Here is an 11,621-nt window from a genome sequence, read left to right as displayed (position 1 = left end):
CCCCCCCCCCCCCCCCCCCCCCCCACCCCCGGCGGGCAGGAACAAAAAAGCAGCGGGTTGCTCGCCGGAGGGTGCCAGATGGGGCTGAATTCGCGACAGGACTTAAGATGGAGGTGTTTGGTGGGGCCGATGCCAAAGCCGAGTACTTCTGCCCGGCTGCCGGGGATGTGCGGAGCCGCGTGCGGGAGCCAGGCCGGTTTTCACGGCTCTGGAAGCCCCGGCGTCGCGCTGGCCTCTAGAACTCCGTTCCTTTCTTATTTTATTATTATTTTTTTTGTTGTTTTTTTCTGGCAGCGTTTCATCTCTGTACTACTTTGGGGGGGGGGGGGGGGGGATCTAGTTTGTACGCGAGACGAGCTCTATTCAAAATAAAGTTATATCCTGTCTGTGGTCTACCACCTTCTCCTCGCCCCCAGCTATCTGCCATGTCTCACAGAACCTGCCTGGATGGCTTTTTAAAAATCGAATCCATTATTAATTTTCTGTCCCTTTTTGCCGCTTTTTTTCTGTCTTGGCGATAAGCGTGGTGAAAAGCTAGAGAGAGAAGAAGGAGCGTGCACGGGAGCTGCGTGCGCTGTGGCAGTTGCTGTAGGTAAAATTGTCGGTTTAAGTGTTGAGAAGTAACTAACCTCACGAATTCTGACTCTTCAGAGCGTTTTCGAAGCGTATTCCAAACAAGAAGGGCACGAAAAAGCTCTCCTCTCTGCTCTAATTTGAGAAGGACCCTGAGATAATAACGACTAAACCACTTAGAAATGGGTGATACTTGTTTGAGCTCGTGGAGTACGAAGCGCTAGTCAGCGCAAAGAAAATCACGCAAAGTGCCGCAGCGTTTCTCAGGACTGTCCCGAAGCACAAAGTTGTAAGGAAGAAAACGCGTATTTGTAGCTGGCAGGCTTCTCGTAGATTGGGCTTTTAGACGGAGCTTCTCCTCTCAGCCTGAGTGGGACAGATGATTTCTTCTTTTCTGAAGACTTTTTCAAGAGTTTAGTGACACGTGTTACACAAACCTGAGCATGCACGCTGTTCAAACAGCGCCTGCATCTCCCAGAGAGTAAAGCAGGCGATGTTAGCACGCAGGCAGAACTGGAATTAGGTCTGCGTGCCAGTGGTCCCTATGTCCCGCTGTCCAACGGGCTACTCTGCAGCAAGCAAAATGCCGCGGGCTATTCCATGGCTCCCAGTTGGCTTCGTTTGAAACATCCCAATTTCCTGCTGCCGTGAGCAACTCCGGAGGGTCTTGCAGGAAGAAACTTGCCTATAAGCGAGGAGTTGGGGACTACAAAACCCCAACTTTTGTTGAAAAAGACAAGCACACGAACATGCTAGCTTTTGAAAGCTGCTTCAGGAAGGGGAGCGGGCTTTCATCCCAAGTTAATTACCCGGTTTCCATCATAACAGGCTGAGTGCTTCAAGGGTTGTGCACGAGAGGCAGCCCCGTAGAATGCTAACCTCCTTATTGCAGCAGAAAGAATACGAAGTCATGACTAGATTAAGCTATAACTGAACGTCTCTCTTCTCAGTAGAGTTCAGCTGTTTGGACCGGAGAGGGATTGCCTGCTCGTGGCCCTGATATCTTCAGCTTGAATTTAAGGAGCCCGCTGAGCCTGGAGAAACTGGCTCGTGAGTTGTCACAGTTTCCCAAAGGCAGGTAGGGAATTAGAAACGGTGGTGACTTTACTCAGCGGGTCACAGCCACATCTTTATGAGCGCTCCCGAGGGAACAGGAGACAACCCTCACACGTTTCCCTGTAGGAGCCCAGCGCTGTGGGAGGAGGACTCGAAGCTTTTGTAGTGCTAAGGCCCACACAAACCGGATTAAAATCATACAAAGTGAATTAAAAATGCCCACGTTTCAGAACTCCCGGCCTGCTCGCATCCCCTGGCATGCACATGTCCCCCTGAGGAACTGAGCAGTGTCCGTGGGCCGCTACCGTAGTGTGAAGTATCTCTGTGGCTCTCTTGCTTAGAGAAAAAAAAACACTTTGAGAAGATGTATGAAAAATATTTCCCTTGTCCAGCTTGTTGGTCGTGTCCTCCCTTCCTCGCAGAACGCTCGGCTTCAATCTCATCTACATTTCTGGGCTGACTCAGAGTACCCAATTTCACAATTTTGGTCTGCAACCAAAAATATCAGTGGATGTTGCAGCCAAAGAACAATGAGGGAAGACACCCTAAAGAATACCCCTTTGCTGACTAATCCCCTTTTCTGCAGAGCAAGGTGGTGTGCATGTTTTTGGAAACCTTACCAGTGCTGTTTCTTGCCCAGGTTTGAAAACTGGAGGCACTTGAGCTGTGGTACCGTGTGCGCACAGGTAGGCTGGCTGTTGGCCATCTGAGTCTCCAGATGCCAGGGGTCACAGCGTAATAAATGGTGCATTTTGACCGCAGCCAAATAAATCACACCAACCAAGTCCCTTGACCCATCTTAATCCCAGGAGAGCGTACTTCCCTAGGAGCAGTAGGGTTAGAGGAGAGCTCCGACGTTAGCATTCAGAGAAAGACAAGAATCCCCCTTGCAGGACAGACCCTGCCCTTCCTTTTCACTTGAGTCGTTACTTTTAATCAAACGGGTTTCTAGATTTGCAAAACGAGCAGATCATACCAGCTGTGAAGGGCACTCGCCTGGAACAAGCCCCTTCCCTAGAAGCAGAGACACGGACACCCTTGCCACATGTCCCTCTTTGCCAGTTTCCTTGTCCAGCAACATATTCACGCGTTAGACCCAGTTGCTCAGCTCAGGCCCAGTCCTAAAGCGATTAATTAGGGTGTTAGTAACAAGCTGAAATATTGGAATACCCGCAGCGTTTGCTTTTGGGTTGCCTGGCATTGTAAACCAGTGGCTTTATGCTCGTGGAGCTACCAGAGCTACTTTTAGGGTTTATCCATCGTTTTACTGTTCTTCCTGCAGCCCACAGCAACTTTCTCTTTGCCGTAAAACTCTCATCTTCTAACCCACCGGCCCTTCTTGTTAGTCTCTCATTAGTTCTTTAATTTCCTGCCACTGAGCCCACTTGCCCAGCTGAGGGGGGAGTTCCAAGGGGGATGGAGAACGCGCAAGGTTGGTGATCGGTGTTTGGTGACAGACCCCGACCCACCAGCATCATGCTGGGGACGTTTTCTGACAGACCCAGGGCATGACTGCCAGTAGAAAATCGAGTTGTCTTTTTTTTCCTAGCTATCAGCTTTCACACTTTTTTCCCGACGTACCGGCATGGAATTGCTGATACTTTACAAGCATTGTGTCCTTAATTTATAGAAAGCATCTCCCTAGCCCGTGGGGAGCCCAAGCGTAGTTGCCTTGGTTCCCCTGCGCAGAGCAGTGAAACTCTCCCTCAACAACTGATTTATATAACAACCAGCTAGGGAAGTGAGAAATTTCCTTCCTCTTAGGATACAATGCCAAGGATGTCAAATCTCTAGAGAGCCTGATGATAAGAATTGGGCTGTCCTTTTCTGCGGTTATTAAACAAGTCAATGATTATTGGTCAGAGCGCTGAAACTACGGGATGCGGCCCTGTGGCAGTCCCTCTCCTCCAGCCCTGCAGGTCCCAGGCAAGGCTGCGTGAGTGGGCGACGGAGGAGCGGCTTCCCCCCAAAGGGAGCTGCAGGTTTGGGTGACCTAGATGGGATTTTTTTTTTTCCCGAGCCGTCTCTTGGCAAAGCACTGGGAACGGCACGTGGAATTTGTGGTGTACACTGACACCACGGGAGCCTGTTGGAAGAGCCCCCTGGTCTTGCCCTCCCAGCACAAGCAGCACGTCGGCTTCTGTGAGGGTGGGCGCAGCAAGGCAGAGGAGCGCGCTGACGTTCCCAGTGAGGACTTGGAAAATTCTAAGCACCAGGAACAGGAGTTGCTTTATGAATCCCTTTGCCTTGAAATCTACCTGATAAAATACCAAGACCAGCAATGACCGATCCCATCGATCCTAAATTTAGAAATGAATCTAATTTCTAATTTCTGCTTTTCAGCAGGAAAGCAGGTTATGGAACTGACCTGGTACAGTTCTGGTGGGGAAGAGAGGGAATGAGCAGTGGCTTAGGGGAAAAGGCTGGCATTTTTTACACGCTGATAATAAACACCTTACTACCAGAAGGAACCATGTTAATAAATGCTTACAGTAAACATGGCGTAAGACTCGGATAATCCTTCTGAAAATAGAGAGGTTTTCCTCCTCTGATAACTACCCAGTCACCTTGATGGAGATCAGCAAAACCTTGCGAGGGTTTCTTAGACGGTGGCTTTGCATCAACGTGCCCGTGATTGCCTGTGACATAACTGGATGGTGAGGCTCTGCTGGCACCTTAAAAAGACGCAGCCAAGTCCTTGGCAGCAACAGGTGACGAAGTGCTCACAGCATCCATCCTTAAAAAATCGCCACGAGTTGCAGCAAACCAACAGCAGGCTGAACCGAAAAACTTCTGTTCGCCTCTGAGAGGTTAAAAGGAAGTTGAGTGAGAGGCACGGATAACTTGCTTTTTGGCCTTGACGTGCTACAAATTTTAATAAAGTCAATTATAATCAAGGCAGTGATTTTGCCGCGGGATGGCACAGGTGGCTTTGCATGCAGTGCAGGTCTCGGCGCAGTGCTGATCCCGGGCTGGGTCCCCGGAGAAGCCAGGAACAACTGAGCGCTCCCTTTCGCAGCCCTGAGGCAAATGCCCGCTTTATCGAAGGGACAAGATTCTGAAGGTGCTTTGCTCCAAGTTCTTGCTCTTTATCTACCTTTCGTTGCGTCCACTGGCTGCATATTTGGAAGAAATCTAGAGTAAGAGGACCCTGCCATGAGGGTCTGTGCCCCCTTCCACCAGAACTGCGTCACTGGAGAAGAAGCCTTGCCTAGGCAGGACTTAGAAGTAAGAATGCTTCCTATCAGCTCTTTACCTCTCGGTTGCCCCAACCGTGAGGATCTTTGGCCAGTGCTCGTCTGTTAAACCACAGAGAAGTGTCGGTGTCACGGCACCCACGCGGACGGATACCTGCCCGTGCTGGCGCTAATCTCCGTGAGGAATCTAGTCTGATGCTGGGCTGAGAGAATGGGAATTGCTCAAATCCGTCTGTGGAATTCAGGTGGAGTTCCTCATGCTGCAACTACAAACCCGCTGGCCTTGGGAGAAACATTCCCTGTGTGCGCTGAAAGCCTTGATTTGTAGGGAAAACCGAATCCGTCCCGAATCGGGTTTTTCTGTGCCCCGTGTGCCAACTGCTCAGCTCCGACTGCGGAGTTTGTTCAGATCCGGTTAACGAACGATGCTTCGTTAACAGTGACAACCCCAAACCTGCAGCTTCCAAGATGCCTTAGTGGATAGACACAAATCCTGCTGAAAAATCCTCCCGAACCATTTTTTAAGTTGATACCTCACAAATTTACAGCTCGGCTGAGCAGCACAGTCTGGCTTTCGAACTCAGAACGAGAGCATCTTTGGTGCAGTTCCTGAAAAGTGTCGCAGCCCCGTGCAGGAACGCCTCGAGTGTGTCAGAGGAAGGGAGAGAGCAAAGTTTTGAGTGTGGCATTTACAGTACGGTACAGCTGTAGATCTGCTCCTTGCCTTCTGGAGAAATTAACCACTTCAGCACAAGTACACCAGGCAGCCCGGCGGGTCCCCCCACGGATAAAAGCTGCTTCTCTAGGAAATGGGATAGCTACAAACAGAGCTTCGAGAATGCAGTTCTCTGCCAGAACTGGTAAAAGCTCCCAGTTATCGAGGTCATACTTGTATTTCCTCAATTACCTCTAATTTGGAGGGTGGTAAAGACCAAAATCCGAGGAGGACCTGACGCCCTCGGTGTCGGAGGAAACGTCTTACATGTTCTATTTCTAAGGGCACTTGCCATTAACAACAGATTAACATCAGCTCTCTTCTGCTTCCCTGGCCAAGGTTTCAGAGCATGTAGACGCTGATACCAGTGTGAATTGGCAGTTTAAATATTTTTGCATAAGGAGTCAGCCAAAAAGTTGTACACAACTGAAAGCGTTCGCTATTGTGCTCCGAAAGGGGGCAATTCATGCTTAAAACTACTTTGTCAATAGCCCAGCGGTCCCGTTGCACGCCGAGGCTGCCCCGAAGAGTCAGAGGAGGCAAAATGCAACGTGCGTGCAAGAGGAGAGGAAATCAGCAGCTGACGATAAAATCACCTGATTGCAGATGTGGACTGTGGCACAGCCCTGGGCTTCCTTTAGAAGGGAAAGGCAGGGCGCAGCCGTCCCGCTGGAGCAGAGCAGGGCTGTGGGGTCCTGCTTCCCGTGGGACCGGGGCAGCTGGGGCTCGTGGGGATCCGAGCCCTGTAGGACCTCGGCAGATTTTTCTCCAACCAAGTTAATTCTTCTCCTAATCAGGGTCAAGTTCTGATGAGCCACGTGACAGTGATCAGTAAACAAGCAAGAGGTGCTTGTTTACAGCCATCCCTCGCCGGAATGGCTCTGCGGGGCTGACTCACTGTTTGCCAGCGAAACGTTTGTGTCCGAAGCTGCAGGTCACGAGCCCGACCGAAGCGATCCGCGCTGGGCTGAGGAGGACCAGGTCTGGGAGCTGGAGATGGTCTTTTGGCAGATCTTTAAATAAAAGCAATGCCGGCTGAACTTTGAGCTCTCCCACTTCTGAGCAAAATCGATAGTCCATGAAGCGCTTGTTGAATTGGAGCAGAGCTCCTAACGTATCCCCTTCCAGCCATAAAAGTGCTCATTAGGGACAGGGTCAGACAATATCACACCGAAGGCACCGTCTCTGGCCCGGCAGTGTTTGCGTATGTCTGCTGCTTTCCCCATTTCCTGAAGTTTTTTTTTCTTTTCAGTTCAGAAAGATTAATTTTCATTTCTGTTTGGGGTTATTCACCTCAGCGCTCACATGGGGGAATTTTGACCGTTCCCAATCTCGCGTCCTGCTTCGCCGCAGAAAACCTCTAAGCGTTACTCCCTGCGGGTGGGACAGGCCCCGTGGTGCGGCTCATACAGGGACTGAAGGGCAGATTCTGGCCAAAAAGCACCCCTTCATCGTGCTCCTGAACTACCTTCTAGAAACTCTCTCTTGAGCAGCTGGTGGTGGCTGCAACCTGCGCTCGCAGGAACACAATTTCAGCAGAAAATAAGTAAAGGAAGGTCTCTCGGTCCCAGATCTATGGAATTCCTTTCATTCTCAGCATAAACCATCTTAAAATTGTATTCCTGCAGTTTCTAGCACCGTCGCAGCACGATTACAGTTTGATCCTTTTTTCCCTCTGATATTTAAATGTACAGTCCGTTCGGAGTCGGTTAAATACAAAGTCTGTTAATTTCAAACTCCTAGCCGGCAACGTAGAAGGTGGAGCAGTACATTCTCTACAAGGTCCTGGGGCTCTTTGTTTTTTCTTTAAAAATAAAGAAAGATTGCAGTCTGTCATCCTAGGGTCGGACAGCAGGCCAGCACCCCCCGCACAGCCCCCGGTGGTCGGTAGGAACCAGGTGAGCCTAACAGACACAGCCGCCGGTCTGAAGGATTATTGCGAGCTATCTGTGCTCCTGCCTTCGGGATCCTCTGGACCATCCAGTGATGTTCTCTGCCCTAACTAAAGCACGGATCGGCTGCCGAGCTTCAGGACCTGCTTAGCCTGTTCTGTCTGCCAATATTAGCATGTTCCCGGGCGTCTTGCATCTGCTGGAAGTGCAGGAAGATGACCAAGTCTTCCGAATCTGGCTCGAGTTTTACTTCGTGATCTTCTTTGACCTCTAATTCCAACATGCGTTATCTTGAGTTTGAGAGAAGGCCTCGTCTCAGTCTTCCTTCTGGGATATTTGTGGATTTGGCACAAATTTCACATCTTGTTTTTTTCCTGGTCCCATCCCAATACCAAATTCTGCTCCTGTGGCAGCAAAATTGACTTCCTGGTGTGTGTGACGTCGGGTGGCATTTCAGTGAGGTGTGGCAGTAGGGCGTACGGGAAGGATGAAGTAGGATGGCGTATTTCATCCCCGATAACACCCATGGACTTTGCATTTGCAGTGAGGGAAATACGTTTGCAAGGACGACTTCATAGTTGGACCTCGTGGCTCCAGCCAGGTTTTGCTGTCTTGGTGGAGGTGCTCGGCGTTAGCGCAGAGGCTGGGCCACGTAAACACCAGTCTGGGCTACCGGAGTCAATGGCGGTGCCGGTCCCTGGGGCTTATGCCCCATTCCTAAGCGAAAACCACGCGTGGGCGAGTCTGGGGGGGACCTGCTGGGTTGGCCCCATGCCGAGATCTGGCCGATCACTGCTGGGACGCATGGAACCAACCGAGGTGTCCCCGGCCAGGCCGGCAGGCACCGCGGCCACCCGCAGGCCCCGGGAGAGGCACGGCCGTGGTGCAGCCGCTGCCTCCGCCGGCAGCGTCACCGTAACGACACGCCCAGGGCACGCCGACCGCTTCCAGCTCTCCTTCTCCCACCTGACCGTACCCTCTCTGCCTGACGCTTAATTGCGTGCGAGTAATCAAGGCCCGGGTGAGGAGCGGCGAGCCAACACTGCTGCGGCGCTGCCGTACCGGGCAGCATCCGACACAGAAAAGCTTGGCCGAAGCGGAGCTGTTGGCTTACTTAAACGGCTCCTGAACTATTGGATTTTAATTTGAATGCAGCACTTAATTTAGATTAAAATCCAATAATGTTAATCGCCTGATGTTGCCTATTTCAATAAAAGCGTCCCGCGGCGACGCCCAGGTGTTTCGCTGGGTAGTTCGGAGCCCCCGGAAGGAGCGCGTTCGGCTTAGAGGAGCGCTGACACCGAGTCGTGAAGATTTTAGGTGCGATTTTTGACGAAAAAAGGGGGGCTGCTCTAATCGTGTTTCACCAACACTCTCTGACTCTACCCGGCAAAGACGCTGAGGTGATCTGTCTAACACAGGGGCAAGGCTCCGTTCCTTAGCTGCCCCTTCAGGTGTCTCTTTGGGTTGTTGGGACCCAAGCAGCATCAGCTTTATTTTTTTCTGACCCCAAGACAGGTATTTACAGAACTTTGGAGCTCCCAGCTCTTTAAACCCAGACAGACACGAGTAGATCGTGATTTTTTTTCCCCTTAATTTGAGGTTTCATAGCGCTTGCCTCCCAGAAGCGCGTTAGGATTGCTCTCACTTCGGCCGTTTACACAAGCGCGTTGCGGAGTTACTTCGCGGTACGCAGGCACTGCGAGGAGCTCACAGCTCTGCGGCAGCGGTGGTTCTCCCGCTGACGGAGCCGGCAAGTTGCCGATTCTCACTGCAAGAGCAGCGCCTCGCGTCTGTAAGTAATTAGAGCACGGCTGCACCTTCCAGGTGACTCCATTACGAGTCCCTCTGCAAGCTGCAGCGGTGCCGTCCCCCAGCGACGTGCCCCCCCGGGAGAAGGAGGTCTTCACCGAAATGAAAAAAAATCAGCAGCTCCCCTTAATCCACCCCTGAAGTATTTCCTAAATAATCACTCGCTTTGATGTTTTAAGCAGGGGGATGAAAGAAAAGCGTAAGGCGGCGTGCTTTCGGCCTGCGGTAGCGCTTCCCCGCGTCGCGTTTGAAGGACTCGGTGGTCGGGTTGGTTTCCGAGGGTCAGGGTTACCCGACCTGTAAGAGCCACGGCCCGCCGCCCGCGGGGGCCTCGCCACTCCGGCACTTTGTACGGAAAACAGAAAGCAGTCGGCCAAATCTGGGGTGATGTGCTGACCGTGAGACCGTTGCTGTCTGAAGTCCTCTGTGCTCGAGCGCGGGTTATGGACAAGCGGTTGTAACCCACAGAGAGGCAGAGCCGGCTCCCCGTCTTTTCACAGGACCTACAAACTAATTTTCAGCCTCAGAATTAAGTCATCAAAATTCTAAAGAACTTTACTGATTATTCTGCTTCCAAACCACTTTCAATCAGCATCACACTTGGAAACGCGTTGGCGGGGAGCATCGCACACGAGGTCTGGCAGAGAAGTGCTTATGGGGCAACCTCCTCCCTAGGTCTCGGTGACATCCCCCCCGTTTCTAAATTCATGCTTCAGCTAGGTTTTAGAAAACGTGGCAGAAACGTGACTGCAGAGCCAGAAGCTTCATCCTGCGAGAGGAAGGAGGACCCCAGAGCACGGGGCATGGCCCTGCTGAGAACGATCAGCCTGAGACTTGGGGGGCGTAGCGAACGCGACGCGCTCAGGCTGGTGACTTGGGAGCCAACAGACCCCGTCCAGGTGACGCTCCGTGTCCTGAAACGTGGAAAATGGGAGCTGTGAAGGGTTGTTGGCGTTAGGCTGGTTCCGAAGCAGTGTTTGTGGGGCGCTAGGCGAGCTCTGATGCTTGGGTGCCTTGCAAAGGCTGCCCTGACCGCTCTGATGGCACCCTGTGGGTGACACCGGGCGAGCAAGAGGCAGGGAGGGAGCGGCGTGTGGCGAGGACACGAGGAAGCCGGTAGTCAGCTGGAGAGCCGCTGGGCCCAAAGTGTGTCTCCGGGGGGGTCAAAGTGTCTCGGTGGGGTCAGTGACATGAACTGTTCCGTTTTTCTCCGGTTAATTCGTCCCGCCTTGGTTTATGTGCTAAGCTTGCGATCTGGTGACTACAGCTTCAGAAACCCCCCCGTGAAGCTTCCTACGAGCGTGGAGCTGCCGGTGGCTCTGCCCCGAGCTGGCACCCCGGGCTCTGCTCCGCATCTCGTACCTGCTCCGGCTGGGGGCTGTTTGGGGCCGTTTTCGGGAAAACACGAGCTTTTGAGTTTCCAGATACCGGAGGGGGGAGCGATGCCCGGGGGGGCGAGGGTGGGGCGAGCAGTGCCCCGGTGGGGACCGATACCCGGTGGAAGCGACGCCCCCGGTGGGCCACCGCTGCCCCCGGGGGGGGTGCCGCCGCTCCTCCACGTGGCCCGGAGCTCCTCGGCGCTCCCCGCGGCGGCGCCCCCCGCCCGCTCCTCAGCCAATCCCCGGGCGGCTTCCAACGCGCCGCGACCCCTCCGGCCAATGGTGCCCCGGGTCACAAACCTGCTCCACCATTGCCCGGAAGCGGCGCCGGGCCCCCGCGCGGCTGCTGCCACCGCCGCCACCGCCGCTCCTGCCCCGGCCCCGGCCCCGGCCCCGGCCCCGGCCCCGCGGCCCAGGACGGGCCCGGCCCCGCGCATGCTCCGCCGGGTGACGCCGCGACTCCATGTGTGAGCAGCGCCTTAGTGGGCAAGGGGGAAGCCGCCGCGGGTGGTGTGCGGGGGGGGGCGGGGAGGGGGGCGGGAGAAAAATAATAGTAATCGTAATAATGAATATTAATTAATAATAAATTCGGGGGCGGCGAAGAGAGCACGGGGAGGAGGAGCGGGGGCGGCCGGATGCGAGGCGGCGTGAGAGTGAGTTCCCAGCCCCAAACTTCGGCTTGGGCTTCGGTGTCTGGGGGGGGGGGGGGGTGGGTTTTTTTGGTGGGGGGGGGGGGGCCGCGGGGGGGGGAGGGGACGGGGGGGGTCCGGTCTCGGTCCCGGTGGTCCCGGGGCTCGCCGCCGGCTTTTGTTCGGCTCTCGGCCGGCAGCTGCGAGGCTGTTCGGTGCGGAAAGTTGGTCCGGGCTTTCCGCCGTGCCTGCTTCCTCTTCCTCCTCCTCCTCCCCCCGTACCCCCGGGGCGGGGTGCGGGCTGGCAGCCCCCCCTGCACCCCCCTCTACCCCCCCTCCCCCCTTATCCCTCCCTATCCCTTCCCCCC

The 11,621-nt window shown here is 54.0% G+C and overlaps 1 protein-coding gene across 7 annotated transcripts in view; it reads left to right on the top strand.

The window, feature by feature from the left end:
• Positions 1-10,969: 10,969 nt before the first annotated feature.
• The window catches only part of GATAD2A (GATA zinc finger domain containing 2A), a 50,128-nt gene continuing 49,476 nt past the window's right edge, over positions 10,970-11,621 (top strand). For 6 of the 7 annotated variants that reach the window (XM_035348169.1, XM_035348168.1, XM_035348166.1 and 3 more), the window contains exon 1: positions 11,168-11,277. The gene's annotated coding sequence lies outside the window, so the exon portion shown is untranslated. Of the gene's footprint in view, positions 11,092-11,167; positions 11,278-11,621 lie in introns of those variants that run through there. The other variant, XM_035348162.1, reaches the window with a different exon arrangement.

The sequence above is a fragment of the Oxyura jamaicensis genome, chromosome 28 (genome assembly GCF_011077185.1).
Source record: "Oxyura jamaicensis isolate SHBP4307 breed ruddy duck chromosome 28, BPBGC_Ojam_1.0, whole genome shotgun sequence".
Lineage (NCBI taxonomy): Eukaryota > Metazoa > Chordata > Aves > Anseriformes > Anatidae > Oxyura > Oxyura jamaicensis.
The sequence above is the reverse complement of the archived record's forward strand: the minus strand, read 5'-3'. Positions and strand labels throughout refer to the sequence as shown.